The following is a 13,298-nucleotide window of genomic DNA, read 5'->3' as shown; positions in this document are numbered from 1 at the left end:
TGTATTCTTCGCCTGATCAAAGAGATGCACTTTCCCCACATGATAAATACCCCCCACATTTTTGGGATAGTCTCCCACTACCCCAAGTACCAGAGAAAATGATACATACATTAACTTCTCCTATTACTCTCTCTGAAATCTTAACGGCTATAAAAAGGCTTAAACCTTGCAAAGCCCCAGGCCCAGATGGCTACACAAACGAATTCTATAAACTTCTGTCACATAAGATTAGCCCCCTATTACAGGCGGTTTTTAACAAAATCATGACCGAGGGGATTCTTCCTGATAGATTCACTGACGCAGTAATCAAGGTGTTACCCAAAGCTGGCAGAGACCTCTCCTTACCAGGCTCATATAGGCCGATTTCATTATTAAACGTGGATTTTAACATTTTTACATCTATTATCACGCAGAGACTAAAACCAGTCATGCCTATACTTATCCACAAAGACCAAACAGGATTTATAAATGGTCGACACTCTGTAGTGAACCTGAGAAGGGTCCTCTCGGTCATCCAACAATCCGACATCCAACATGCCAACTCTCCTTCAACCCCCCCTCCAGCGCTTATCTTATCGATAGACGCAGAAAAGGCTTTCGACCTTTTACTATGGCCCTATCTCTTCCAAATATTACACAGATTTGGTTTCCCCGACTCCTTCATTTCTGTTATCCGTACACTGTACACAACTCCGTCTTCCTCCATTTCTTGCAATGGCCTTCTCTCAGATGCCTTTGTCTTACAGAGGGGGACGAGACAAGGCTGTCCTCTTTCCCCACTCCTTTTTGATCTGTCAATAGAACCTCTCGCTATAGCTGTTCGTAATTCCCCACTAATAAATGGTATCACAATCGGATCACAAGTTTTGAAAATAGCATTATTTGCGGATGACACACTTCTGTTTTTATCAAACCCAGAACAATCACTACCATCCCTACTACAATTGATTTACTCCTTTGGAAAATTAGCAGGTTACAGAATAAACGTTAGTAAATCGGAACTTCTGTTACTAGGTAATTTAACTCCTTCCATATTGTCCCATCCTGATATCCCATCCTTTAAAATAACCCTTTCCCATTTTAAATATCTAGGTATTAACATTTGCTCAGATCTCCTTAATCTTTACAAAATTAATTACTCTCCTATCATAAAGAACCTGGCCCTGAAATTAGATTCCTGGATGGATCTACCATTATCCCTCATGGGTAGGCTAGAAGTGTTAAAAAGCGTCATCTTCCCCAAGTTATTTTACTTAATGCAAATGCTTCCTATTTCGTTGACTGGTAAAGATACCCTCAGGCTTGAAGCACTTTTCTCTAAGTTTCTTTGGCAAGGCAAGAGACCACGTATAGCCAGACAGAAATTAAAATACCCTAAAGCAAAAGGAGGTTTTGCGGCCCCTGATATTCAAGCATATTCTTTATCTGTCCAGTTCCGCTATATTGTCGATTGGCTCCATGCAACATCCCACTATGTGGATTACGATCTTGACCTAGCAATATTCTCTCCATACGCCCCTAGTGCGCTAATACTTACGCATCACTCCCAGATACCGCCTCAATTAAAAAATCATATACTATTCAAAGACACTTACTATGCATGGTTGGCCATAAGCAAAAAATGTCACCGAGACCCTCATTTCTCTAAATTTATCCCGTTGTGGGGCAACCCAAATTTCCCGCCCTCGCTCCACAATGCCACGTACTCCCTCTGGAAGGAAAAAGGTCTTGATTCCTTTCACAAGGTGTTTGACCCAGGAGGAGTTTTGCTCTCCTTCTCTGCGCTGTGTCAAAAATACGATTTATCGCCTCGACACTTATACATGTACTTCCAGGTGCGTCACTTTGTTCTTTCATTTGATGCCTCGACCCAGGCAATATCTCCCTCTAAGGTCAACTCCGCATCCCAAGATATTGAAACTCTCCTGCATTCCTCCCAGTCGCGTCCATTTAAGATAAAATATATCTATGCCATTTTGATATCCTGCCTACCCACTGTGCAATGGGATAATTTAATGTTGAAATGGAAAGGTGACATTCCTGATTTAGTTTCCATTTCAGACATTACACAACCCTGCGAAAAATCACTGAAATTTTTGTCATCAGCTTACTTCCAGGAAGTCCACCTGCGATTTTTGCACAGGGCTTATATTACACCGGCACAACGATCACATATGTTAAATGCCGAATCTGGTGAATGCCTTAAATGTGGGAAAGCCTCTGCTTCTTTTGCACATTGCGTTTGGGAATGCAGAAAAATCAGAAAATTCTGGTGTAAACTTTTTGCATATATCAATAGTATATTTTTAATAAACTTAACACCTGATAAGCTAGCCTGCCTCACATTAAACTTCACAAACTGGCAGATCAAGGCTGTTCATATCCCGCTCCTCAGTGTGATCCTCACGCTTGGGAAAAAATGTATATTGATTAGGTGGGTCAAACGTTCTGCTCCTTCCCTCGCGGAAGTCAAGCAGAAGCTTTTACAGTTATTGTTTTATGATAGAAAATCGGTTTTATCATCTCCATCTTACAATACGCGAAAGTTTTGTCGCAAATGGAGCCCACTCATAGAATCGCTGGCAGTACCTACTAAACGTCATATCTTGGAAACCTTGGACTGCTCTATACTAGCTTATGAATCATTTATTAAGGTTTAAGTACACTGTTATACCTGGCTACCTTTAAAAGTTGCATATCATTATATCTTTATTTCTTTTATCTATTATTTATTATCTTTAATGGCACTAGTAACATGGTGTGGTTAAGAGTGTTATGGGCAGGCCCTAATACTCACTCTCTGCTGGTCTCATCTCCCCGCCCCCCCCCCTCCCATCTCAGTTACCCTTATGTGTTTCCCCCCCTCCATGCGCATATTTCTCAGACCTAATACGTATTACTCATTTGTTGTATGTACATTTCATCTTACATTTTATGTATTTACATGTATGTGCTTGAAAACTCTTCAATAAATATATTTAAAAAAAAAAAAAAAGGGGTGTGCAGGGCATGGCGGCCTTTTGCGGCGCTTGGATGACCCCTAGTTCGCATTAAACACCTCCACCCTCCTTCGGTGTGGGGCTCATGTTGGCTATGCCCCAGCCCCTGAAGCATTCAAGCTGATTTCTTGCAGCAGCTGGGCACTGTAACAGCTCCAGAGCTGCTCTGTAAAGCAAGTAAAAGGGTGTGGGCCCTGCAGCACTACCTGTAGTTTGTATTGTGCGTTGGAAGGCACAAAGTAAGCAGACGGGAGAAGTCAGGATAGTGCACAAGGGTATAGAAGGGAGGGGCTCAAGAAAAAAGAAGTGGAAACAGACAGCAAACTAGGCTGGAGAGAGACCTGAGACAAAGAGATCTGAATTATATGAGAGCCGACCAGGGGAAACACAAATTATGCAGTCAAGTTTCCCACATTTGGGGAAATCGCAGGGGCAGCACACCCAGAGTGCAATGGGTGAGCCTTGCCCTGGGAGAAGCATCTTCATGATCATAGTATCTCACCTGGCAGGTAAGTAGGAGTTGGGCTAGAGCTGGGGAGGGTCGCTGCTCGGGCACCCCCCTGTCAAGTGAAGGAGATCCAACTGAGGCAGCACAAGGGAACTCTCGAAAGAAGAACAAGGCTAGAGGAAGATCTGAGACAAAGAAATCTGACTTTTACCAGAGCTGACCAGAGGAAAGCACAAACACAGTCCCCCACTACCACAAATAATGCAGTTGAGTTTCCCACATTTGGGGAAATCACAGGGGTCAGCATACCCAGAATGCAATGAATTAACCTAACCCTGGGAGAACAATCTTCATGACCATGGTATCTCCTATGCAAAATAAGTATGATTTGGGATAGGGCTGGGGAGAGCCGCTGCTCAGGCACATCTCTGTCAAGTAAAGGAGATTCAACTGAGGCAGCACAAGGGAACTCTCATCTGGGGACAACAACTGCAGGGAGAACACATATTTTCAGATGAACATGGGAGGGCAGAAGGCTGCCTAATACTGAAGCACCCCCAAACAACAAACCAAATGCAACAACTAGTGCAAGCATTCCTGGGGGAAGGCCTGCCGCAGATGGATTTGCATATGGTGATGTCATCCAAGCAGTGGGTCAAAGTTGGTTCAAACACCTTTGCAAAGTTCTATAAGTTTGATACCCTGGCTGAGGAGGACCTCCTGTTTGCTCAATCGGTGCTGCAAAGTCATCCGCACTCTCCTGCCCGTTTGGGAGCTTTGGTATAATCCCCATGGTCCTTACGGAGTCCCCAGCATCCTCTAGGACGTAAGAGAAAATAAGATTTTAAACCTACCGGTAAATCTTTTTCTCGTAGTCCGTAGAGGATGCTGGGTGCCCGTCCCAAGTGCGGACTACTTCTGCAAGACTTGTATATAGTTATTGCTTACATAAGGGTTATATGTTAGTTTTCATCGGTCTTGGACTGATGCTATGTTGTTTTCATACTGTTAACTGGGTAGTATATCACAAGTTATACGGTGTGATTGGTGTGGCTGGTATGAATCTTGACCTTGGATTAACAAAAATCCTTTCCTCGTACTGTCCGTCTCCTCTGGGCACAGTTTCTCTAACTGAGGTATGGAGGAGGGGCATAGAGGGAGGAGCCAGTGCACACCCAGATCTAAAGTCTTTCTTAAAGTGCCCATGTCTGCTGCGGAGCCCGTCTATCCCCCATGGTCCTTACGGAGTCCCCATCATCCTCTACGGACTACGAGAAAAAAAAATTACCGGTAGGTTTAAAATGTTATTTTTTTCTCTGCAACCCACTGCTAAATTGTGCTTCCTAGCTGTTTTTTATAAAATCACTTAATTAAATCTAACTCTGATTACGTCAGAGAAGGCCAGGTACCCTACACCATAAGAGGGGGTTTGAAATTTTGACTTGTCTACTTAAAGATCACCAAAATCTGATGACAAGGTCAATTACATCCCTGGGTGGGATTGAACCACCAACCTTTTGGTTAATAGCCCATGTAAGTGCAAGAAATCCTGAAGCACTCACTCATCATGGGAAAGTACCAATGTGTTTCTTACAAAAATTCTCCAGATTATTGACTTTTTAAAGTTTTTCTAGGAAACGTTCTAGATGAATGCTTATTAGCCTTTGTCAGTATTGACTTTCGCAAGGTGTCTCTGTGGCGCAATCGGTTAGCATGTTTGGCTATTAACCAAAAGGTTGGTGGTTCAATCCCACCCAGGGATGTAATTGACCTTGTAATCAGATTTTGGTGATCTTTAAGTAGACAAGTCAAAATTTCAAAAACCCCCCTTATGGTGTAGGGTACCTGTCCTTCTCTGATGTAATCAGAGTTAGATTTGATTAAGTGATTTTATAAAAAAACAGCTAGGAAGCACAATTTAGCAGTGAGTTGCAGAGAAAAAAAATTATGCTGGCAGAAAAGTCCAATTGAGTGATTAAACAGCTCTTCATTTTCTGATTTTATGTTTATGCTAACAAATTTGCTCTCTGAAAAGTGTCCACAAAGCCAAGTCTCCGATTAACACCTTTGTAGGAATGGTTTTTCACCTATTACTGAATTAAACTTGCTTCATTGGAAAGGCATCAAAGATGCATCCTCATTTCAATGTCTACTGAAATAATACAGGTTGACACCAGGAAACGTCACTGCATCCTTGCTGCTTCCTCATGGGGAAGTCTGTTTAATGTGAAAACAAGGTGATATCTAATCAGCACACAGGTAAGGAATTAAGAAAATCTTTCTTTATGGGTGAAGATGTTTCTCACAAATTGTTGTCCCAATGCATCATTGAAATTCAAGATGGAAGATGATTTTCATATATCACTTGTACATTTTGCATTGCTCTTCTGGTGACAATGTAGTTTGTTTTTGTCAATTACCATTTCAGTAATAGGGTAAAGAAAATTAAGTGGATTTTTTAAAGAAAACAATGCTGTCAATATACTATTAAAACAAATTAAAATGATAAAAGTTATTGTACTTTAAGTAAAAATAAAAGTGCCAAAATATCAATCCCAGTTTTTGATTACTTTAATTATAAAAAAAAAAATGCACATAGCAGAGGATAGTTTCGATCAATCGACCTCTGGGTTATGGGCCCAGCATGCTTCCATTGCACTACTCTGCTGCTCATGGAAGTGTCAGAGATCCTGAAGACTAAATTGATTAAAGGCCTTAAAGTACTGGACTATAAGGAAAGACTTACTAGGCTGAATATTTATACACTAGAAAAGAGGTGCCTAAGAGGAGATATTATTAATATCTTCAAATATGTAAAGATACATAACAAAGAGTTATCAGAGGAATTATTTATTAAAAGAACACGTGGTCACTCGCTGCGACTGGAGGAAAGTTCAGAACGCAATGGAGGAAAGGTTTCATCACTGTTAGGGCAATCAGGATGTGGAATTCCCTGCCAGGGAAGGTGGTAATGGCGGACTCTGTAAATGGATTTAAAAAAGGAATGGATACATTTCTGAATGAAAAAGCTATCCAAGGTTATAATACTTAAAATATCAACATGGTTAATCCGGGGGTAACATGAGTTATAGTAGCTAACTAGTCATAAAACATTATTCAGCAAGTATGTAGAATCATCACAACTTAAAACAGGTTGAACACGATGGGCAATTTGCCTCTATTCAACCTCAAAAACTATGTTACTATATTACTATGTTATTGTAGTATACAGAACACCACAATGCAATGAGCAGTGATAGTGAGCACTGATGAGGATACTAGAACTGACACTGAGCAGCAAGATGCAGCACTGGACTATTAGTAATGTACTGTATTATGCTGAGCAACACAATGCAGCACAAGACAATGAACAGTGATACTGAGCACTGATGAGGATACTACTGAGAACTGACACTGAGCAGGAGAGACACACTACTAGTATTACTGAGCAGCAATAAGTAACCACTGATACTGAGCACTGATATTGAGATTTCCACTGAGAGAACATAGCCACGTCCTCTCCGCTCTCTCTTCAATGCACGAGTAAAAATGGCAGCAACGCGCAGCTCTTTATATGGAATCCGAATCTCGCGAGAATCCGACAGCGGGATGATGACATTTTCCCTTGTTCAGGTTTTCCGAGTCAGGCGGGAACAACCGAGCCTGCCTCGGACCAGTGTAAACCACGTGGAGTTCGTGGGGAATTCGGTTCTCGGAGAACCGAACCCGCTCCTCTCTACCTTATACCCTATCAATTTTTTTATTTTCAATCTAAGCCCCTGCAGTTTTCTGTAAGCATCTGCTTCGCTATGATGATCAACAAGTCACAAGGGCAAACACTCAGGGTTTGAGGCGTAGATCTTAGGACCAGCTGCTACAAGCATGGCAGAGGTGTCACTATCACTGGTGACACCCAGAGAGGTGGCGAGGGAGATTGTAATGCAGTGCGCGCAGATAAGCAGTGCAATGGTAAAAAGGAGGCATGGTTTCATAGGTAGGGGCGTGGCCTGGTGGCCTGAATCTACATTTTGTTGCTCCGGGTGTCCCGGGGGTTGGGGGCTGCACCCGGGGACTAGTGTGTGAGCGGTGCTGGCTCCTGCAAAGTGACAGGGCATGGCCACCCAGCATGACGCCTCCCTTCTTGACCATGCTGTAATTGCAGTCGCACTGCAGTTCAGCGTGATCATAAAAAATGGTGTAGGCTCCTGCTGGTGCAGACTGTATGTGCGCGCAGGAAGCCGCCACCATTTTTGTGATCACAGCGGCTGAATGTGATGTCATACAGTCGCTGTGACCACGCCCCCTGTGTCTCCTCCGTTGCAGACCCCATTTTGAAGCCTTGCCCCCGCACCGCTCCATCCCTGACTTGGAAATGGAGTGTTGCTGACCCACCTCTCCCCCCCTTCCCCGCCCCGATTGACAGGCAGAGGCGATCACATTCTCTGCGGGGTGCCGCAGAAAATGCAGGCACATGCGTATGCTCTTAGCAATTTTTGCAGTTGGATCGCTTATTGTGATTGCAATCCAACCTGAATCAGGCCCTATTACCTATCACAATGCGCTGCGGGCAGTACAAAATTGGGTTAATATAGGAGAAAAACCCCCAGACCTGTGCTCCTTAACTGTACCTGGTGGCTAGTGGAGCGGCTGCCCAGTAATCAGTGTCCACCGCAGTGCGCACACGGCCCACCCCCTACGGCCTCGCTCCCCTTCAGCAGCGGCCTCGTGATCCGGAAGGGTGGTGTGTGTGTGACTGACCTTAGGATGAAACCGGAGCCTCCGCTGCAGTGACCCAGCAACCAGGGCACGTGAGTATACAGCGCCGCTGGGAGTGATGAAGCTGCAGTAAAGATGTCTATTAGACCTAGCCTGCTGCAGCCCTTGTAGATTCTCATAAAACAAGTTCTTCTTTTCTTGTCAAAATTAATAGCTAAGAATAGGCTGCCTGAGGCAGGCCCCTGTTAATTGGCCTGCTACTGAAGGCACCAACTACAAACTGAGCTCCCTGTTCATGGAAGCGGGGTTATAGAGGAGAATGCACTGAGCTTCTTGGGAACAGTCAAAAGCTTTGAGCCGGTTGGTGCCTCAGATCAAGATCCTACTCTACACCCCAATGTGAATCCTTGTGGAGTCCAGTGTACCCCACAGAAGAAATTAATGTGTCACACCCATTGGCAGCAACCTTAGAATAGCTGCTGACGGGCACAATTGAGAAAGGAAGGGGGGGGGGACATTTGAATCCAGCACATAGATGCAATTCAAATATGTAATTCGTACCTTCCTATTTTAAAATATAATGGATGAACCTCACCCTGTGAGAACAATCTTCATGATCAAGAGATCTCATATGCAAAATAAATATGAGTTGGGATAGGGCTGGGGAGGGCTGCTCGGGCAGCACCTCCCCCGTCAAGTTAAGGAGATTCAACTGAGGAAGCACAAGGGAACTCTCGTCTGGGGACAACAACTGCAGGGAGACCACATCTTTTCAGATGAACATGGGAGGGCGGAAGGCTGCCTAATACTGAAGCACCATATGCAACAACTAGTACAAGCATTCCTGGGGGAAGGTCTGCAGCAGACGGATTTGCATACAGTGATGTTATCCAAGCAGTGGGCCAAAGTTGACTGGAACCCTCATCTGCATATGAAAAGAGAAAAGGGGCATGCAGGGCATGGCGGCCTTTTGCAGTGCTTGGATGACCCCTAGTTCACATTAAACACCCCCACCCTCCTTTGGTGTGGGGCTCATGTTGGCCATGCCCCATCCCCTGAAGCATTCAAGCTGATTTCTTGCAGCAGCTGGGCACTGTAACAGCTCCAGAGCTGTTCTGTAAGGCAAGTAAAAGGGTGTGGGCCCTGCAGCACCACCTGTAGTTCGCATTGTGCGTTGGAAGGCACAAAGTAAGCAGACGGGAGGAGAAGTCAGGATAGTGCGCAAGGGCATTCTTTTCTCTTAGTCCGTAGAGGATGCTGGGGTCACATTAAGAACCATGGGGTATAGACGGGATCCGCAAGAGACATGGGCACTTTAAGACTTTCAAAGGGTGTGAACTGGCTCCTCCCTCTATGCCCCTCCTCCAGACTCCAGTTATAGGAACTGTGCCCAGGGAGACGGACATTTCGAGGAAAGGATTTATTGTTAAACTAAGGTGAGCATCTTACCAGCTCACACCTTAAACATGCCGCAGAACGTGGCATTCAACAGAACACAAGCCAACGGCATGAACAATTGCAGCAAAAAGCTGACCAGAACCATAACACAACATGTGTATAACCACAAGTAATAACTGCAGACACAGTATGGACTGGGACGGGTGCCCAGCATCCTCTACAGACTAAGAGAAAAGGATTTACCGGTAGGTATTAAAATCCTATTTTCTCATACGACCTAGAGGATGCTGGGGTCACATTAAGAACCATGGGGTTATACCAAAGCTCTTGAACGGGTGGGAGAGTGCGTACGACTCTGCAGCACCGAATGACCCAACTTAAGGTTATCATCAGCCAAGGTATCAAACTTGTAAAACTTAGCAAAAGTGTTTACTAAATAGCTGCTCGGCAAAGTTGCAATGCCGAGACTCCCCGACCAGCTGCCAAGGATGAACCCACCTTTCTAGTAGAATGGGTCTTCACCTACTTCAGTAACGGCAATCCTGCCGTGGAACGAGCATGCTGAATCTTACCACAGATCCAGCGCATAATGGTCTGCATGGAAGCAGGACACCAAATCCTGTTGGGAGCATACAGGACAAACAGAGCCTCTGTTTTCCTAATCTGAACCGTTCTGGTGACATACATTTTCAAAGTTCTGACCACAGCCAGAGACTTTGACTCAACGAAGGTGTCAGTGGCCAAAGGCACCATGTGGAAAGATGAACCACCTTCGGCAGAAATTGTTGACGTGTCCTCAATTCTGCTCTATCTTCATGAAAGATCAAATAAAGGCTCTTGTGATACTGCATGGTTTGTACTGTTTTCCATGTGCTCCCAGACCTTTAAGCAAGTAGCATGGTCAAGAAAGTTCTGTTTGAAAAGAAACAACATTTACTGTCATTGTTATGCAAATAAACTTACATTAAAGCTAACAAGAAAGCACACTCGTTCTGTCTTTAAACTGATAAAAGAAACCCCAATAATATGGGGCATGCAAAAATTGAGATAAAACTCAGTTTTGCTCCTCTCCACGGAAATCTTTAATAAAAGGCGAAATATTTGTTAGTTCTGAAGAGAAACCAGAGCATGACCAAGATTCCACCTGTCGCCTGAGTGCCATGCCAGCAGTTCTCATTCAGCTGAAAGTGAGCACCCAATTTGAATGAAAGAAAGCAGATTTCTCACCAGGCTTCCCCTTGCTATAAACATGGTTTGTACTCTTTTCCATGTGCTCCCAGATCTTTCAAGCAATTAGTGTGGTCAAGAAAGTTCTGTTTGAAAAGAAACAAACATTTACTGTCATTTCTATGCAAATGAGCTTACATTAAAGCACACTCGTTCTATCTTTAAACCGATAAAATAAAACCCCAATAAGATGGGGCATGCAAAAATTGAGATAAAACTCAGTTTTGCTCCTCTCCACGGAAATCTTTAGTAAAAGGCGAAAGATTTGTTCGTTCTGAAGAGAAACCAGAACATGACCAAGATTCCACCTGTCGCCTGAGTGCCATGCCAGCAGTCCTCATTCAGCTCAAAGTGAGCACCCAATTTGAAAGAAAGAAAGCAGATTTCTCACCAGGCTTCCCCTTGCTATAAACATGGTTTGTACTCTTTTCCATGTGCTCCCAGATCTTTCAAGCAATTAGTATAGTCAAGAAAGTTCTGTTTGAAAAGAAACAAACATTTACTGTCATTTCTATGCAAATGAGCTTACATTAAAGCACACTCGTTCTATCTTTAAACCGATAAAAGAAACCCCAATAAGACGGAGCATGCAAAAATTGAGATAAAACTCAGTTTTGCTCCTCTCCACAGAAATCTTTAGTAAAAGGCGAAAGATTTGTTCGTTCTGAAGAGAAACCAGAACATGACCAAGATTCCACCTGTCGCCTGAGTGCCATGCCAGCAGTCCTCATTCAGCTCAAAGTGAGCACCCAATTTGAAAGAAAGAAAGCAGATTTCTCACCAGGCTTCCCCTTGCTATAAACATGGTTTGTACTCTTTTCCATGTGCTCCCAGATCTTTCAAGCAATTAGTATAGTCAAGAAAGTTCTGTTTGAAAAGAAACAAACATTTACTGTCATTTCTATGCAAATGAGCTTACATTAAAGCACACTCGTTCTATCTTTAAACCGATAAAAGAAACCCCAATAAGACGGAGCATGCAAAAATTGAGATAAAACTCAGTTTTGCTCCTCTCCACGGAAATCTTTAGTAAAAGGCGAAAGATCTGTTCGTTTTGAAGAGAAACCAGAGCATGACCAAGATTCCACCTGTCGCCTGAGTGCCATGCCAGCAATCCTCATTCAGCTCAAAGTGAGCACCCAATTTGAAAGAAAGAAAGCAGATTTCTCACCAGGCTTCCCCTTGCTATAAACATGGTTTGTACTCTTTTCCATGTGCTCCCAGATCTTTCAAGCAATTAGTGTGGTCAAGAAAGTTCTGTTTGAAAAGAAACAAACATTTACTGTCATTTCTATGCAAATGAGCTTACATTAAAGCACACTCGTTCTATCTTTAAACCGATAAAATAAAACCCCAATAAGATGGGGCATGCAAAAATTGAGATAAAACTCAGTTTTGCTCCTCTCCACAGAAATCTTTAATAAAAGGCGAAAGATTTGTTCGTTCTGAAGAGAAACCAGAGCATGACCAAGATTCCACCTGTCGCCTAAATGCTGTGCCAGCAGTCCTCATTCAGATCAAAGTGAGCGCCCAACTTGAAAGTAAGCAGATTTCTCACCTGGCTTCTCCTTGCTATAAGCATGGTTTGTACTGTATTCCATGTGCTCCCAGATCTTTCAAGCAAGTAGCATGGTCAAGAAAGTTCTGTTTGAAAAGAAACAAACATTTACTGTCATTTCTATGCAAATGAGCTTACATTAAAGCACACTCATTCTATCTTTAAACCGATAAAAGAAACCCCAAAAAGATGGGGCATGCAAAAATTGAGATAAAACTCGGTTTTGCTCCTCTCCACGGAAATCTTTAATAAAAGGCGAAAGATTTGTTCGTTCTGAAGAGAAACCAGAGCATGACCAAGATTTTTATCTGAAAATATGTGTTCTCCCTGCAGTTGTTGTCCCCAGATGAGAGTTCCCTTGTGCTGCCTCAGTTGAATCTCCTTTACTTGACAGAGATGTGCCTGAGCAGCGGCCCTCCCCAGCCCTATCCCAAATCATACTTATTTTGCATAGGAGATACCATGGTCATGAAGATTGTTCTCCCAGGGTGAGGTTCATTCATTGCATTCTGGGTATGCTGACCCCTGTGATTTTCCCAAATGTGGGAAACTCGCTTTTATACCCTTGTGCACTATCCTGACTTCTCCTCCTGTCTGCTTACTTTGTGCCTTCCAATGCACAATGCAAACTACAGGTAGTGCTGCAGGGCCCACACCCTTTTACTTGCCTTACAGAGCAGCTCTGGAGCTGATACAGTGCCAAGCTGCTGCAAGAAATCAGCTTGAATGCTTCAGGGGATGGGGCATGGCCAACATGAGCCCCACACCGAAGGAGGGTGGGGGTGTTTAATGCGAACTAAGGGTCATCCAAGCGCCGCAAAAGGCCGCCATGCCCTGCATACCCCTTTTCTCTTTTCATATGCAGATGAGGGTTCCAGCCAACTTTGGCCCACTGCTTGGATGACATCACCGTATGCAAATCCGTCTTCTGCAGAACTTCCCCCAGGAATGC

At 43.7% G+C, this 13,298-nt stretch overlaps 7 non-coding genes and 2 pseudogenes across 7 annotated transcripts; 1 reads left to right on the top strand and 8 right to left on the bottom strand.

Moving 5' to 3' along the window:
- Positions 1–3,374: 3,374 nt before the first annotated feature.
- Positions 3,375–3,516, bottom strand: LOC135009598 (U1 spliceosomal RNA; annotated as a pseudogene).
- A 152-nt stretch (positions 3,517–3,668) lies between these two features.
- On the bottom strand, positions 3,669–3,832 carry LOC135009725 (U1 spliceosomal RNA). Its single transcript, XR_010209226.1, has one exon. It is a non-coding gene; the product is annotated as a U1 spliceosomal RNA (small nuclear RNA).
- Positions 3,833–10,575: 6,743 nt separating this feature from the next.
- Positions 10,576–10,691, bottom strand: LOC135009811 (U5 spliceosomal RNA). The gene has a single exon (XR_010209309.1). It is a non-coding gene; the product is annotated as a U5 spliceosomal RNA (small nuclear RNA).
- A 275-nt stretch (positions 10,692–10,966) lies between these two features.
- LOC135009740 (U5 spliceosomal RNA) lies at positions 10,967–11,082 on the bottom strand. The gene has a single exon (XR_010209240.1). It is a non-coding gene; the product is annotated as a U5 spliceosomal RNA (small nuclear RNA).
- A 274-nt stretch (positions 11,083–11,356) lies between these two features.
- Positions 11,357–11,472, bottom strand: LOC135009796 (U5 spliceosomal RNA). The gene has a single exon (XR_010209295.1). It is a non-coding gene; the product is annotated as a U5 spliceosomal RNA (small nuclear RNA).
- A 274-nt stretch (positions 11,473–11,746) lies between these two features.
- LOC135009775 (U5 spliceosomal RNA) lies at positions 11,747–11,862 on the bottom strand. The gene has a single exon (XR_010209275.1). It is a non-coding gene; the product is annotated as a U5 spliceosomal RNA (small nuclear RNA).
- A 275-nt stretch (positions 11,863–12,137) lies between these two features.
- On the bottom strand, positions 12,138–12,253 carry LOC135009790 (U5 spliceosomal RNA). Its single transcript, XR_010209289.1, has one exon. It is a non-coding gene; the product is annotated as a U5 spliceosomal RNA (small nuclear RNA).
- Positions 12,254–12,523: 270 nt separating this feature from the next.
- On the bottom strand, positions 12,524–12,639 carry LOC135009771 (U5 spliceosomal RNA). Its single transcript, XR_010209271.1, has one exon. It is a non-coding gene; the product is annotated as a U5 spliceosomal RNA (small nuclear RNA).
- A 144-nt stretch (positions 12,640–12,783) lies between these two features.
- LOC135009717 (U1 spliceosomal RNA) lies at positions 12,784–12,911 on the top strand (annotated as a pseudogene).
- Positions 12,912–13,298: the final 387 nt, after the last annotated feature.

Source organism: Pseudophryne corroboree, unplaced genomic scaffold, assembly GCF_028390025.1.
Source record: "Pseudophryne corroboree isolate aPseCor3 unplaced genomic scaffold, aPseCor3.hap2 scaffold_227, whole genome shotgun sequence".
In the NCBI taxonomy this organism is placed as follows: Eukaryota; Metazoa; Chordata; class Amphibia; order Anura; family Myobatrachidae; genus Pseudophryne; species Pseudophryne corroboree.
The sequence above is the reverse complement of the archived record's forward strand: the minus strand, read 5'-3'. Positions and strand labels throughout refer to the sequence as shown.